This window comes from Anomaloglossus baeobatrachus, unplaced genomic scaffold (assembly GCF_048569485.1).
Source record: "Anomaloglossus baeobatrachus isolate aAnoBae1 unplaced genomic scaffold, aAnoBae1.hap1 Scaffold_2804, whole genome shotgun sequence".
Taxonomy (NCBI): Eukaryota; Metazoa; Chordata; class Amphibia; order Anura; family Aromobatidae; genus Anomaloglossus; species Anomaloglossus baeobatrachus.
Window position 1 is genome coordinate 31,471 of NW_027442283.1, and position 17,110 is coordinate 48,580.

Genomic DNA, 17,110 nt, shown 5'->3' on the forward strand with positions numbered 1-17,110 from the left:
CTTGACCTCGTTCTGGGTCTGAGAACCCCTCCTGGTGCTCCGGTTTCCAGTTGGCTCCCCGGTTCGGTTCCGGTGGGGCACTACCCTGTCCCGGTCCCTTATGGTTCCACCAGCCGTTTTCCCGACTCCTGCAGGCGGCAACCACCGTCTGCCTCATTGCAAGAGGTGACTGGACTCCAACCCAGACACCTGGTGTTAGACTGTGGCAGACCTGGTCTGCACTTGAACTCCACTTCACTTCACTGTCCAAACTCAACTTTTCTCTTTTTGTTTTTCCTGCCTCCGGGGCCTGTGAACTCCTCGGTGGGCGTGGCCAACCGCCAGGCTCCGCCCCCTGGTGTGAACATCAAACCCTGAGGGAGGTGACAAGGGTTTGTAGGTTGGCTGCTGTCACCTTATTAGGGGCTGGTGTTTGTGCAGGGGTCTACCTGTGACTACATGGCTAGTCCAGGGGTCACACATCCATTACCATAAGACCCCAGCGATGATGATGAGACGACCCCGGGATGAAGCGTTACTCGCCATTCTTCTCTTATGTAGAGTTCAGCAAATCTCCGGCTCCAGGAAAATGTGTAACTATAAAAGCTCCTCACGAGATCGTTACTTCTCATCACAAATACTATATAACAATAGATCAAAGAAGATTCCGCTATGAGATCAACTTAAGGAATAACTTTTCTATTTTTCACAGACATTTGGGCTTTTCAGCATTTGCCAAAAAGCAGTTAAACAAATAGTAAAAGAGCTATAAACCTGGGTCACATGGAGCGTTTCCCCGACCTCCCCTCCCCCATCACCATCAATATCATGGAGACGACACCGCACAGATCCATCATCTGAGAAATAATCACAGAATAGAAAGATCCCTCCAGATCACAGATCACAGCTGTATAATAATCAGCAGATCCTCCATATATAATGATCCCGGAGAGATCAAGTCAGGAGGAGGTGACAGGAATCCACCAAGTGACCACCAGAGGAAATCTGCATAGCTTCACCCCCTTGTGGAAACCACGCCTCCTTCCTCCAAAGCTCCTCCCACCTCCACAATCAGCAGCACAAGCCCTGGAGCCTCAGGGGAGGAAGATTGCTGCCTTCAATCCCAAAGAGGTGGTATACATCACAGGAGGAGTTGGGGCATATATACATCACAAGAAGAACTAGGGACATATACACATCACAGGAGGGGCTGAGGACATATACACATCACAGGTGGGACTGGGGGCGGACATATACACATCACAGGAGGGGATGGGGACATATACACATCACAGGAGGGGATGGGGACATATACACATCACAGGAGGGGATGGGGACATATATGTACCGCCCCACTCTCAGCAGCCGAGCAGCTCGGATCCGGTCCTTCTGTGGGTGGCTCGAGGGTCTCCGGACCCGGGGGTCTCGTAGTCACTTCAAATGAAAAGGGGAGGGATGGTGGGTGTAGGACGTGTATATATACGGGCTGAGCCGTACAGAGTTCGTGACGCCACCCACGGTATGTGGTGATATTGGACACCACCACTGCAGTTACGGGGCACCTGGGGGAGATGTGTACCGCCCCGCTGACTTGGCTGCGACCGCCGAGCCGCTCGAATCTGTGCTCGCACTGCGGGTGGTGGCTTGAGCCTGTCACGGACCCGGGGGTCACGTCGCTCTGCAGGGGAGTTGGAGCTACACACGGGGATTTGGGGTGTTTGGATTTGAGGTGATAGTTCGTGACGCCACCCACGGGTTGTGGTGATTGTGGACACCACCGCTGCGGTGAAGGTACGGGGATCCCGGGAGCGGTGTAATGGTGCAGCTAGGTGTTGACCCCTCCGTGAGTAGGGGTTGTTGGTCCCGGGGTCCGGTGGCCCGAGGCCCGGGTGCAGGGTGTAGTGTTGCGGTGCACCGTTGCGGTGAAGGTACGGGGATCCCGGGGAGCGGTGTAATGGCGCAGCTAGGTGTTGACCCCTCCGTAGGTAGGGGTTGTTCGTCCCGGGGTCCGGTGGGCCGAGGCCCGGGTGCAGGGTGTAGTGTTGCGGTGCAGGGTGTAGTGTTGCGGTGCCGGGCGGTGTGGTGCCTGATGGTACTGGTGTACTCACTCTGACACAAGACACTGGAGTCGCTGGTAAACGAAACGGAGTGATGAACGGGGCCCACAGCCGGCTGCAGCTTTTCCCAGGTTAGGTTGGTAATGTCCGCCTTTCTCCTGCACCTTTATATATGAATCTTGACTCCTGTGCCTAGACACCGGTAGTCCGTTCCCCGACGTGTATCTGTCGTAGGAGCCCCTTTGCCCGCAGACGCTGGCCCTTTGGATCTCTGGCCCTTGGCGGTGGCACTTATCCGGAATGGTTGGGCTGTTGCCTTCAATCGGGACTTAGGTGGGAATGAACCCCTGGGGTCCAGACCGCAATCAGTTAATTTGACTATGGTGATGGCTTCTAGCCTAGTTCAGGGTCTGAGTATCCTGCCTGGTGCTCCAGTATCCAGTTGGCTCCCCGGTTCGGTTCCGGCGGGCCACTACCCTGTCCCGGTCCCTTACGGTTCCACCGGTCGTATTCCCGGTCTCCTGCAGGTAGCTACCACCGTCTGCCTCCTTGCCGATGGTGACTGGGCTCCAACCCAGCCACCGGAGTAGTCTCTGGCAGGCCTGAGCACAGGTCTGCTTCTGGACTTGAACTTGACCCTTCCAGGGCCTGAGCTAGACGCCAACTCTCTCTCCACACAACTCCTGTTTTTCCCGCCTCCAGGCCTGTGAACTCCTCGGTGGGTGGAGCCAACCACCTGGCTCCACCCCCCCTGGTGTGGACATCAAACCTGGAGGGTGGTGACAAGGCTTTTCGTTTGCCTGATGTTACATAACTGGGAGGGGGGTGTGTAGTGTTGTTGTGTCTACCTGGGACGACCAGGATAGTCCAGGGCGTCACAGATGTTGTGCAGCAAGTTGTTAACCCCTCCGTGGGCAGAGATGGTGGCCCTGGGACCCGTTGGGGTTTGGTGGTTCAGAGAGATGGGCGAACGCAGGGTGCTGATGTACTCACTATTAGAAAAGCACACGAGTCTCTGGTAAACCAAGGTGATGGTGGTCGGTGCCCGCAGCCGGCTGCGTTCGGGTTCCCCTACCCGGCTGGTGGTCTCTGTCTTTCTCCTGCGCCTGTTTAGAATGGTGGACTGCCTGTGCTTGCAACTTCAGGAGTCCGCTCCTGGCTAGTTGTCGCCTAAGGAGCCCTTTGCCCGCAGACGCTGGCCCGTGGGATCTCTGTGCCCTGGCGGTGGCCTCTTATCCCCCTCAGTGGGCTGTTGCCTTCAATCGGGACTTTGGGTGGGACAGGACCTCTAGTCCTGGCCGCAATTAGTTAATTAACTAGTTGCAGTCACTTCTGGGCCTAGCTTCAGGGTCTGAGTACCCCCCTGTGTGCTACGGTTTCCGAGTCGGTTCCCCGGGTCGGTACCGGCGGGGCACTACCATGTCCCGGTCCACCTCGGTTCTACCGAGCCATCTTCCCGCCTCCTGCAGATGGAGACCGCCATCTGCCTCCTAGCCAAAGGCACCAGGGCTCCTACCCTGGCACCTGTCCAACCTAGGGTATTTGCCTCACACAGCTCCAGCCCACACTCCTCTCCAACTTGAACTCTAAACACAAACTGACTTTTTCCTGCCCCGGGCTATCTAAAACTCCTAGGTGGGCGTCTTCCAACCGCCTGGTTCCGCCCCCTGGCGTGTCTATCAAGCCCTTAGGGGGGTGACTAGGGTTTTAAGTTTTGGCTGTGTGTTACCTGTGGGGGAAGGGTGTAATGCGGGGCCCTATTTGTGACTACCTGGACCGGCCAAGGCGTCACACTTCCATCCACCTCCTTGAGATTGAAGACAGCAATGTCCCTTCCCTGAGGCTCCAGGGCTTGTGCTGCTGATTGTGGAGGTGGGTGGATCCTTGGAGGAAGGAGGTGTGGTTTCCAGAAGGGGGTGGAGCTATGAAGATTCCCCTCTGGTGGTCTCTTGGTGGATTCCTGTCGCCTCCTCCTGACTTGGTCTCTCCGGATCATTATATATGGAGGATCTGCCGATTATTATACAGCTGTGATCTGTGATCTGGAGGGATCTTTCTATTCTGTGATGATTTCTCAGATGATGGATCTGTGCGGTGTCGTCTCCATGATATTGATGGTGATGGGGGAGGGGAGGTCGGGGAAACGCTCCATGTGACCCAGGTTTATAGCTCTTTTACTATTTGTTTAACTGCTTTTTGGTAAATGCTGAAAAGCCCAAATGTCTGTGAAGGATAGAAAAGTTATTCCTTAGATTGATCTCATTGATCACGAATCTCATAGTGGGATCTTCTGTGATCTATCGTTATATAATCTCTGTGATGAGAAGTAACAATCTCGTGAGGAGCTTTTATAGTTACACATTTCCCTGGAGCCGGAGATTTGCTGGACTCTACATAAGAGAAGAATGGCGAGTAACGCTTCATCCCGGGGTCTCCTCATCATCATCGCTGGGGTCTTATGGTAATGGCTGGAGACGTCTCACGAGTCACACAACAGGTTCTGTAAGAAGATCCGACTGCACCGAGGCGTCTCCAGATCTCCTCAGTATCTGAGCCTCTGTGACCGGGATCTTCTCACACCTAGTTATGGAGCCCGAGATGGATCCTTGGTGCAGGAGGATCTTCTCCATCGTGAGACGCTTCCATCCACCTCCTTGACAATAAAGGAGACAATTTTCCTCCCCTGAGGCTCCGGGGCTTGTGGATAAGGATCCTTGGAGGAAGTAGGTGACCTCTGGGATCCCCTGTTTGAGAAGATCCCGGTCACATAGGCTTAGATGCTGAGGGATCTGAAGGCAGTGGATCTTCTTACAGATCCCGTTGTGTGAGACGCTTCCATCTCTTCCAGGAATAATTCACTGCAGTAATAAATCCTCCGGTCTCTGCTGCCTCCGGCCGGTGATCGCCATTCTTGGGTCACACTTGGTTGTTAGATGATACCATTGATTCTTCCAGGACCTGTGAAGCTTTCGGAGAGGATCTTCACTCGCCCTTTCCCATAAGGAGGCGGAGCTATGCAAATCTATCATTTACCATAGATGATTCCCTTAGCAGATCCTTATGTTGTACTGTAATCATAGGGATCACACTGGGGATCATCAGTCTCAGGAATAACGTTTCTATTCTACACAGACATTTGGGCTTTTCAGCATTTACCAAAAAGCAGTTAAACAAATAATAAAAGAGCTATAAACCTGGGTCACATGGCGCGTTCCCCCGACCTCCCCTCCCCCATCACCATCAATATCATGGAGACGACACCGCACAGATCCATCATCTGAGAAATCATCACAGAATAGAAAGATCCCTCCAGATCACAGCTGTATAATCATCAGCAGATCCTCCATATATAATGATCCCGGAAAGACCAAGTCAGGAGGAGGCGACAGGAATCCACCAAGAGACCACCAGAGGGAAATCTGCATAGCTCCACCCCTTCTGGAAACCACACCTCCTTCCTCCAAGGATCCTCCCCCAGAGGTGGGTCATGCGCAGTATGAAGCCGGGTGTACGCGTCTCAGCTTCAAACTGTACAGTCATGGCCAAAGGTTTTGAGAATGACACCACAATGCTATTTTCACATGATCTGTTCCCTCTGGTTTTTAATTGTATTTGTCTGATGTTTACATCACATACAGAAATATAATTGCAATCATATTATGAGACCAGACGCTTCTATTGACATTAGAATGAGTTAATGCAGCAAGTCAGTATTTGCAGTGTTGACCCTTCTTCTTCAGGACCTCTGCAATTCTCCCGGGCATGCTGTCAATCATCTTCTGGAGCAAATCCTGACTGATCGCTGTCCATTCTTGCATAAGCAATGCTTGCATTTTGCCAGAATTTGTTGTTTTTTGTTTGTCCACCCGTCTCTTGATGATTGCCCACAAGTTCTCAATGGGATTAAGATCTGGGGAGTTTCCAGGCCATGGACCCAAAATCTCTATGTTTTGTTCCATGAGCCATTTAGTGATCCCCTTTGCTTTATGGCAAGGTGCTCCATCATGCTGGAAAAGGCATTGTTGGGCGCCAAACTGCTCTTGGACAGTTGGAGAAGTTGCTCTTGGAGGGCATTCTGGTGCCATTCTTTATTCATGGCGGTGTTTTTAGGCCAGACTGTGAGTGGTGCGATTCCCTTGGCTGAGAAGCAGCCCCACACATGAATGGTTTCCGGATGCTTAACAGTTGGCATGAGACAAGACTGGTGGTAGCGCTCACCTCTTCTTCTCCTAATAAGCTGTTTTCCAGATGTCCCAAACAATCGAAAAGGGAATTCATCTGAGAAATGCCTTTCCCCCAGTCCTCAGCAGTCCACTCCCTGCACCTTTTGCAGAATATCAGTCGGTCCCTGAGGTTTTTTCTGGAGAGAAGTGGCTTCTTTGCTGCCCTCCTTGAAACCAGGCCTTGCTCCAGCAGTCTCCGCCTCACAGTGCGTGCAGAAGCCTCACACCAGCCGCTGCCATTGCTGCGCTAGCTCGCCACTGCTGGTAGTCCCATCCCGCAGCTGAAACAGTTTTAAGATACGGTCCTGGCGTTTGCTGGTCCTTCTTGGGCGCCCGGGAGCTTTTTTGGCAACAATGGAAGCTCTTTCCTTGAAGTTCTTGATGATGCGATAGATTGTTGACTGAGGTGCAATCTTTGTAGCTGCGATACTCTTCCCTGTTAGGCCATTTTTGTGCAGAGCAATGATGGCTGCACGTGTTTCTTTAGAGATAACCATGGTTAACTGAAGAGAAACAATGATACCAAGCACCAGCCTCCTTTTAAAGTGTCCAGTAGTGTCATTCTTACTTAATCATGACTGATTGATCGCCAGCCCTGTCCTCATCAACACCCACACCTGTGTTACTGGAACAATCACTAAAACAATGTTAGCTGCTCCTTTTAAGGCAGGAATGCAATGATGTTGAAATGTGTTTTGGGGGATAAAGTTCATTTTCTTAGCCAATATTGACTTTGCAAGTAATTGCTGTTAAGCTGATCACTCTTTATGACATTCTGGAGTATATGCAAATTGCCATTAGAAAAACTGAAGCAGTAGACTTTGTAAAAATTAATATTTGTAGCATTCTCAAAACTTTTGGCCATGACTGAATAGTGCGAATGACTGAACCTCCGGGGTCATTTGCACTGACCTGAAACCCAGCGATGGCAGCGGAGAGGTGAGATCATCCTGTGACGCTGCACATTCATTAGCATGTTAGCATGCCCATAGGGGCCCACAGGGGTGTACTAACATACTAATAGGCCCGACTAGAAACAGAAGCAACGCCCTTGAGACTAGTCCCTGCGCTCATTAGCATACGATAAAAGATCTTTAGAAATACTTTCTGTATAGATCCCTTTATCTATGCTAGTGTATACAGGGACGGTTAGGCAGGGATTAGCAATATACACCCAGAGCTGCTCGTGCACCTGGCTGCATATTGCACCTGACAGGTTCCCTTTAAGGACACCAAGGGAAGTGCTGATGATTAACAGATGAAAGGTGAGGAAATCCACAGGGTTCTAAAGGGAAAAGATTAACACATGTAGAAAAGAGAAGGTCAGGGAGCAGCTTGTGTAGCCAAACACTATGACTGTCTACAGCCGGACACCACAGGACTGTCTGTCCAGCATGAAACATCCGTGACAGTGTCACATGGAGTTGTCTTCTATTCTTTATCTCACATTTACCAACAAGAGGTGGTGACACGGTGTTACACCTCGTGGCTCCCCTGTTGCAAGGAATGATGTGGTCTCCCATTCCTTGCCTGCCACGAGCCCTCCTGCTCAGCAGCGCCAAATGTCTAAGAGGCTACGCAATGTGCAGAGGATAGCGGCTCAGGGAAGGAGCAAGAGTTCTGTTATCCCTGCACATTGTGAAACCGCGGATCCCGCTTCTATGTCCCGGAGGCGGGAAGATGCGCATGTGCAATACGTGGCATGTTTCGATTCGCCCACTGACGTCACACGGCTTGATGACGCGCCGCAAGCCGATTGCTTTGACATCAGTGAGGCTGATGACGTGGTGAACCCTGACTGGCCGGGCTGGGACGTCGTGGACCCTGATTGGGCCAAGTCCGTCATCACCGCCTCGCGCCCGCCTTTGGATGGAGCTGCGCCTCCTTAAAAGCTCCGCTTGCCAATATGGCGGTGCGCAACCGCTCTCTATTGTTAGATGTCTGGCAGCGAGCTGCTACGCCACTGTCCAGGCATTTTGGACCAACACAAGCAATTGTCCCCAATCAGGAAACAAATCAGTGGTTCATGGTTAAAACAATGATTTTTATTACATAAATTAAATAACACACATTTTAAAAAAACAGAACTATCCTGTAGGGACACTATTAATTCCCAGAAAACATTTGTTACATCCAGACACGAGTGAGGCTATATGCTAGAATGACAGAAACTTCCATATATGTGGCAGAATCCCATAAAGCAGTGCTGCTAGTAGGACCATACATGCACTGACATACACATTATATCCATAAAGCTGCCCATACATAGAAAGAGCAAGGAGAAAGGACGGGACTCAGCACCAATTCCAGGATAGCAAAAAATATAAATCCAACGAAAAATATATAAAAATGTAGAAACTTTATTCAATGATTAAAAATCCAAGAAAAACATCATCGGTTCCATGAAAACATCATGGCTTGACGCGTTTCGGACAGTTGGAATATAGATAAGTCCTTAATCATAAGCAACTGCAATTGAAAGTAATTGGTCTGTTTATTTTATGCAGTAGATTATATATAAAGTAGTACTACTTTTATATTTATGAAGGACTATGTATTTAATGAGATAAATAGTAATTTCTCTTATCATTAATTCTACAGTGACCTGTGTATAGATCCTTCTTTCAGTCATTTGCTCACTATATGAAGTGTATATGTCTTTGCAAATGGTTGTGCGCAGACTCGGATCGCGGACCTCCGAACTTCCGGTCGCGCGCACATGGGAACTCAGCTTGCGGTTCAAGCTTGCGTTCCACGCGCACGGCTTGTGTAGTTCCTGTGGGAGTGGCCGATGATCAGCGTCTGCAGCCGAGATACACCCTCTGCAACGAGCATCATAGGGGAACAACCAGGTGAAGCGACTTAAACTCATTGGCGTCACTATAAATAGACAGCCTTTTCCCCAATTAGACACGCCCCCGGAAGAAGCAAGGGCGAAACGGCGTTGGGGTGCAGGGATGCTTTACCCGGATCCAGGTTATTCATCAGGTAGCTATTGTGGCGTTAGCCTTGGGATGACCCTTTGTTACATCAGGGCAGTGCATACTCTGTAGCTATCAGGCTCTTTCTATGTATGGGCAGCTTTATGGATATAATGTGTATGTCAGTGTGTTACGGGGGAACCGGCAGATTAGGACCAGGGGGTATATATCCTAATCGCCAGTCGGGGCCCACCGTGCTCCAGATGACAAAGGAGCTGCTGGCACCTGAGGGTTAGACGGAGACTATAGAGCTGGATGGCTCTGAGATAACCCAGGAACTCTGGGAACCGGTCACGTGTGTTGGGACACGTCAGACCGGACGACAACCCGATTAGTGTTTTGGTGCACCTAGCGCTACACCAACCACGTGTGCAGGAAACACGTCAGGCCGGGTGGTAACCAGGTAGCGTTGACCGGAAGACCGCCACGAAAGCGCCCTGTCGGCCACGTGTGTAGGACACGTCAGGCCGAGCGGTCCTCCGATTAGCGTTTCTGGCCACCTCTCGCCTGGCCACGTGTGTGTAGGACACGTCAGGCCAGATGGGTACACCAGTAGCGTTGACCGGGAAGCCAAGGAGGATAAGGAACACCCTGTTAACTCCACAGGGGTCCTGGGGTACGCTGTCCGTGCGCGTAGGTGGCACAACCGGACAGGTGGCGCAGCAGGTGCGTTGTCCGTGTGCGTAGGGGGCACAATCGGACAGGTGGCGCAGCAGGTGCATTGTCTGTGTGCGTAGGAGGCACAATCGGACAGGTAGCGCAGCAGGTGCGTTGTCCGTGTGCGTAGGGGGCACAATCGGACAGGAAGCACAGCAGCCGCAGCCCAGTTAACGCCACTGGGCTGCTATAGCAAGACTGGAACGGCAGGAGGGAAGCACGGCGCCTGACCCTGATGTGCCGAGCCACGAATCTTGGCGTGACAGGCACCGTTCGCCTAACCCTACCTACCGCTTCCCAACATAGGCTTATGCCGCAATGAGGCTCTAACATGGAGGTGTGCTCTGACTGAGCAGACTGCACAGACAAAAACAAAGAACCATTTGCATCCAAATAAAGGCCCGTCCTAATGAAATAAAGACAGACACCATTTTGTTGGCAGATATCGGTCACAGCTTTACTGATATATTATTATTTTACAAACTTTTACAAACTCATTAAAACTTGTAAAACATATTTTATAAACTTTTTCCAAACTCTTTAGAACTTGTAAAACATAACTTGACTCCAGGTGAGAAGGGACACTCTACCACAGGACCAAGGACTTCCGCTCTCTCACCAGAATGCTGTTGACACATGCCAAGGAGGAGACCAGTCTCAAACTGAACTCCGACCCCCACCATTTGGAAAAAGGCTTGCTCCAGGCCGCCCTGGATTATAGATAAAATTGTGTCCAGACCGATATCTGCCAAGAGCACACCATCTTGAAGCATTAACCTTCGGTTGTCACCTTCCAACTAAAATCATCGGAGCAGACAACTGCCTGCTGATGGCAACCACCTCCAACAAGACCTGAGCCACCTCCAACAAGACCTCCAACCACTAAGCAGTTCCACAGAGTAGAATCCAAGATTGCGACTGTTACCAGCTCTCTGAACAGCCAAAACACGTAGAAATGGCCAACAATCCAAAAACTTTTTTTTTTTTTTTTTTTTTATAGCAATGCCGAACCTGTAAAGAAATTAAAGTAAATGTGCTATAAAATTGGTTACTTCCTGCAATAAATCGTGCGATGCATATCTGACAAAAAAGCAGAGCGCAATTTACCAATATGCACTGTATATCAGAGTCTGATAAAGCCCGCCCTGGCAGCCTTAGTGGCTGCCACAATGAAAAGGAATGAGTCCCAAAGTGATCAGGGGGTGAAAAAAACGCAAGCGGTGAGGCAGCACCGAAAAAAGGAGCGGTAAACTGGTACCTAGTAAGGGGGGAACCATCCTAATAAACTAACAGTGAGGTACCAGTAGACCGACAAACAAAAATTCCATCAAACGCAAAGGGCAGGTAGGGCCAGGAACAGTCTAATCCCAGAATCTCTGGCCACTTGGTCAGTTTGGGCTCCTGAATGCGGATACGCATGAAGGGTCAATAAGTAGTATGGCTCACAATTGAAGGCAACCAAACCATTCTTGGACGGTGTGGCGAGTTCGCTGACTCTGAGGGCCCAGAAAGGCCAAGTTAAAGGTTGTGGACAACAGGGATATCTCCCGTGGGATTGAACAAACAGCCTGCATAGTCGATTAACTGAAGAAGCATCAGGTAAAAATTGGGATGCCTCTTATCTATGGTTTGGTGGGACTTAAACCAGCCATTAAAGGGATTTGCAAATAACAAGATTTAGTAACGTAGAACATCCCATCAAAAATGAAACAAAATACAAATAAATGCTTCTGGGCTACAGAGGCGAAAGAACCAAAGTTATAAAGGTGATCAAATATTAGAGGGTAACCTCCGAACAGGTAAAGTTATCAGAACCGAGGGACCAGCTACCAGCCTACCTATACCTAACCACTGTTTCACGCCTATCCATAAAGTTGCCACTTTGAAGGGGGATCTGAAGTCCTAATCTCTGTCAGGAGTTGGTCCTGACAAGATCTCGCAGCGGTGTGGCAATGGCAACCCACCGGGCTGGCATTGGGTACCATCTGAAAAATCCTGCAAACAGAAACAATCAATATGGAGCATTACTCTGAGAACCCGTAGCCCATGCTCGGATCCAAATGTGTATTGTATGCAGCGTAACAGCAAACAAAATATTACAGTTGGCTAGTGACTTGTGCCATAACTCCACAGCAATGACAATAGGGAACGATTCTGAAAGGGAAAATTAGCAGTAAAACAAAAAGTTAACAAGGTGAGGGCCAGGTGCCCCGGCACCACTGATTGCCAAAAAACAGCGCTAAAACCATCAGAAAAAAGACGCATTGGTGAGCAAAAATAAAACCTGGTTAGACACCACAGAACACATGTTGTACATGCACTCATTAAGGTGAAAATGAATTGAGACCAAATCAGTAAGTCAGAAGTAATCGTAATCCTGTGGTCAGGGTGAAGCGCCCCCTCTGGTGGACTTATGAATCCTGTGGTCAGGGTGAAGTGCCCCTCTGGTGGACACAATAATCCTGTGGTCAGGGTGAAGCGCCCCTCTGGTGGACACAATAATCCTGTGGTCAGGGTGAAGCGCCCTTCTGGTGGACTTATGAATCCTGTGGTCAGGGTGAAGCGCCCTTCTGGTGGACTTATGAATCCTGTGGTCAGGGTGAAGCGCCCCTCTGGTGGACTTATGAATCCTGTGGTCAGGGTGAAGCGCCCCTCTGGTGGACTTATGAATCCTGTGGTCAGGGTGAAGCGCCCTTCTGGTGGACTTATGAATCCTGTGGTCAGGGTGAAGCGCCCCTCTGGTGGACTTATGAATCCTGTGGTCAGGGTGAAGCGCCCTTCTGGTGGATTTATGAATCCTATGGTCAGGGTGAAGCGCCTCTCTGGTGGACTTATGAATCCTGTGGTCAGGGTGAAGCGCCCTTCTGGTGGACTTATGAATCCTGTGGTCAGGGTGAAGCGCCCCTCTGGTGGACTTATGAATCCTGTGGTCAGGGTGAAGCGCCCTTCTGGTGGACTTATGAATCCTGTGGTCAGGGTGAAGCGCCCTTCTGGTGGACTTATGAATCCTGTGGTCAGGGTGAAGCGCCCTTCTGGTGGACTTATGAATCCTGTGGTCAGGGTGAAGCGCCCTTCTGGTGGACTTATGAATCCTGTGGTCAGGGTGAAGCGCCCCTCTGGTGGACTTATGAATCCTGTGGTCAGGGTGAAGCGCCCCTCTGGTGGACTTATGAATCCTGTGGTCAGGGTGAAGCGCCCCTCTGGTGGACTTATGAATCCTGTGGTCAGGGTGAAGCGCCCTTCTGGTGGACTTATGAATCCTGTGGTCAGGGTGAAGCGCCCTTCTGGTGGACTTATGAATCCTGTGGTCAGGGTGAAGCGCCCCTCTGGTGGACTTATGAATCCTGTGGTCAGGGTGAAGCGCCCCTCTGGTGGACTTATGAATCCTGTGGTCAGGGTGAAGCGCCCCTCTGGTGGACTTATGAATCCTGTGGTCAGGGTGAAGCGCCCTTCTGGTGGACTTATGAATCCTGTGGTCAGGGTGAAGCGCCCCTCTGGTGGACTTATGAATCCTGTGGTCAGGGTGAAGCGCCCCTCTGGTGGACTTATGAATCCTGTGGTCAGGGTGAAGCGCCCCTCTGGTGGACTTATGAATCCTGTGGTCAGGGTGAAGCGCCCCTAGTGGACAATGAGAGGCGGTGAACTGCATTTGGCGCAATGTAACTTTCCTGTAAAGACACAAATACTTATAACTATACTATGCCTGTAATTCTAATTAGCTCGGGCTGTAATTCTGACCTCTCTAATGCTGCGGTTCAGTAATATAACATCACATAAGCAACAAAATTGTCCAACAGAATTACCAATTAAGAAAAAACAAAAAGCCAGCACCAAATGTGCACTTCAGCACTAAACATTCCAAACTGTACTTATTATAAAAAATTTTTGAGATTTTTGGCAAAAAATTGCAATTTCTTGAGCTGCCTCGCCACGTCACGGCAAATCTCATTAGAGGCAGTCCTACACTAAAATATTTTTATAAAATGTGCCATACGGCCTCACATATGAATAGTAGAACTGCTCTTAGCAGCACTCACCTGGTCTATTTCAATCCCGTACCCATGACTGAGTCATGGCTGTGGGCGGGACAGGTCCAAGCAAATGCTGCATGAAGTAAATAGCCTGTGGACAAAGCCTGATGACTCAATGTGAACAGTCACCAACCGCCAAAATCTAGACAGATGGAATACATCCCAAATTGGGGTGCATAGCAAGGTGGAGGTCAACCACCGACCAATTCAATGAAAATTTTTTTTATAATAAGTACAGTTTGGAATGTTTAGTGCTGAAGTGCACATTTAGTGCTGGCTTTTTGTTTTTTCTTCATAGAATTACCAATTAGACAAAGTGAATGTTTTTTCATGGTATGTAGAAAATCCCTTTAAGCTGCACCGTACAAAAACAAAACCCACACTCAATTGAAACAGGGTCTGAATCTTTCGTGCCCTACGTTTGTTTGGGGGCAAAGGGACAACAAACTCAATATCAACTGAAAAATGTCAAAAATTGTTTGCATTCATCGAAGTCACTAGAGCAATTAAAGAAAATCATCAAGTAGTGAGTGACAAATTTTGAGACCGTCTCACACCACCGCACCCATTGAAGAAATGAACTGAAGAGTTAAAAATAATGGAATGACATAAAGCATCCCATGGGAAGTAAAGAATCGTAATAAAAATTGCCCTACATGCAACAACCCAAACTATGGAACAGTGCGGATGAACAGGTAACGGACAAAACACAGATTCGATATCAGATTAAGCAAAAGTGCACTGCGTCCGAACTCCCGTATAAGAGAAATTACACTGTAAAAAGACACAGAAATCAAAGCTTACTCAGGAGGGATACCATGATTAACAGACCCGCCGTGTGGGTGAGATACAGTACGTGGTGTATCAATTGAAATTTACCTGGTTCCGTTCCTTTTAGGGACAATAAGGGAGCAATTAGGAAAATTAAATGGAATAAATAAAGTGAAAGAAAAATACAAAACTGATATGACCAGCCACATCCTTATTGGGATAGTTGTCAAGCCACAAGGGGCATCTCTGATACCTTTACCGGGGTCGTCTGAGACATTTGTACCATTTTACCGAGGACCTTGGAAGGAGGGTGAGTGCATCTAACAGCCAAATGGCTCCGCAGCAAGCAGAACACTCGTGCTAGGATTGCATTACCCAAAGAACCGGAAGTGTCAATCATTAAACAACCAACACGCTCCTGGGCGGCGCACGGCCACCATGGCTGGACCTTGTGAAGCTCCCGGCACAGTGGCCGTGGATTGAAAAGTGGTATACTGGCTTCTGTACGGTCATTAACCTAAGCCAGAAATCCATGGCTCGGACACTCAAACCAATGCCAGGGTGTAAGAGCAAGCCGACGCTGAAAATCCTCATAATACCAACTACACCCATAACCACCGTGAGTTTATAGGAACTATAAATTAGGTATTGATAAATGAACATTTCAGGACCACGGTCGGGATGTTTCTGACCCAGGACTGAAAAACCTGTAGCCAATTACTAATCGTTCTCGTGACCCTGGGTTTCTTATCATAAGTACTGGGACAAATATAAACGTGACTTAGTCGACATGATGCTATCACAGGGGGAGTATCCATCAAAACACCACCGCTGACGTGACAGCACAAGACCGCCAGGCATCCTCGAAGCGCCCGATCTCTCAAACAATGAAGATGGAGAATGCCACCTTAAGGAGCTGTAATTCCTTAATCCCCCAAGCCTCCGTGAACACACCGGATGTTGATGTGGATGCTATCTCTGTGGAATTCGCCGTAGATACACCACCGCTGACGTGGGAAGGGGCATACCTCACATCCCCGGGCTGTTCAGTAGCAGACCAATTCCTCTGTGTCCTCGTAGGCTGCACCATAGATGTTCGTGCACACTCATCAGTCACCCTCGAGACGCTTGAGCCCTCAAAAGGAATTCAAAAGGCGACTTCTACCAGATGAGTGTGAACGCCAGCTTCTGTGTGTACGGGAGAAGTTCCGTGAAGAATGCCTCAAGCGCCTCCTGCACCGATCCGACGAGCGACGCTGATCGTTCAGATCCGACCGATGCAAGGCCATGTGCCCACGCTGCGTTCTATCCCTACAGAAATTTCCGCAGCGATCTGAACAGCACGCGTGCGCCCCAAACCGCCGCAGAAACAGTCCGTACTGAAAAGCCGATTTCATGCGCTCCGCACGCAGCCCCCCCCCATAGACAGAGCAGGGGCTGCATGCAGAGCGCACAAAGAAGCGACATATCACTTCTCAGAACGCAGCGCCCCGGCAGTAGCCGAAGCGCTGCGCTCCAATACGCCATGTGGGCATGAATTATGCACAATCTTCATAGATTCTGCTGGGGACGCAGGACGCATGCAGCCACGCTGCGGTGCAGAACGCAGCGTAACTGCATGAAAACACGCCACGTGGGCACATAGCCCAACGCAGGGGGGAAGCGGGACCGATAACTGGTAGGACATAAGCAGGACCCCTGTGGTCTGTAAGGATTTAGACATTGTGAAAGTAGCTGTGGATGTGAAGAAGGGGACAGCTTGGGCATCAAGGGTTAATTGAGAACGTGGCAGACCATCACAGGTATGCAGCACAGGAGGGGAGTTATGGGTGGGGGAGCCAGGGATGCAGGCTGGTGAGCAGACACACTGCCCAAAACCTGCAGAAGAGGAAGTGGTGTCATTGTCCATGGCAGTATATGAGGGGTTAAAGTAATACTGCTGTGATGCTAATGCACTAGAAGTGCTGGGAGCTGCAGGGGAGATGAAGGGGGCGTGGGGCAAACTGTGCTGTGTGAAAACAACAGGGAAGGGGGCTGAGGGAGCAACAGTTGTGAGGTGTTTATTAAAGCCTGCCTGTCGTGCTAAAGGCAGGGACAGGAAAAGCAGGGATGCACGTGGGGCAGGGGCCGACGGAAGCACCTAGGAGAAGAAACACTTCCCCGGCAGGTGCTGCAGCTCTCTGCAACATAGCCCCTATCTGTGACTGAGGAGAGCTGAGCTCTGCAAATAAATGAGCCAGTCATCCCTAACCTTCATGCCACGCATGGGCCTGCAGCGTCTCAAGGATGTGAAGGGCCATCGGGTTTCTCCTGCTTCCACCAGGCAGAGCTGCTCCGGATCCTGGGATACCAGGGGAAGAGGCCGGACACCGGCCCAGACCCCAATATATAGGTAGAAATTACACCCTATA

The 17,110-nt window shown here is 50.0% G+C and overlaps 3 pseudogenes; 1 reads left to right on the top strand and 2 right to left on the bottom strand.

The window, feature by feature from the left end:
• Positions 1-695: 695 nt before the first annotated feature.
• On the bottom strand, positions 696-756 carry LOC142265989 (U7 small nuclear RNA; annotated as a pseudogene).
• Positions 757-4,194: 3,438 nt separating this feature from the next.
• Positions 4,195-4,255, top strand: LOC142265980 (U7 small nuclear RNA; annotated as a pseudogene).
• A 917-nt stretch (positions 4,256-5,172) lies between these two features.
• Positions 5,173-5,233, bottom strand: LOC142265982 (U7 small nuclear RNA; annotated as a pseudogene).
• Between the last annotated feature and the right edge of the window lie 11,877 nt (positions 5,234-17,110).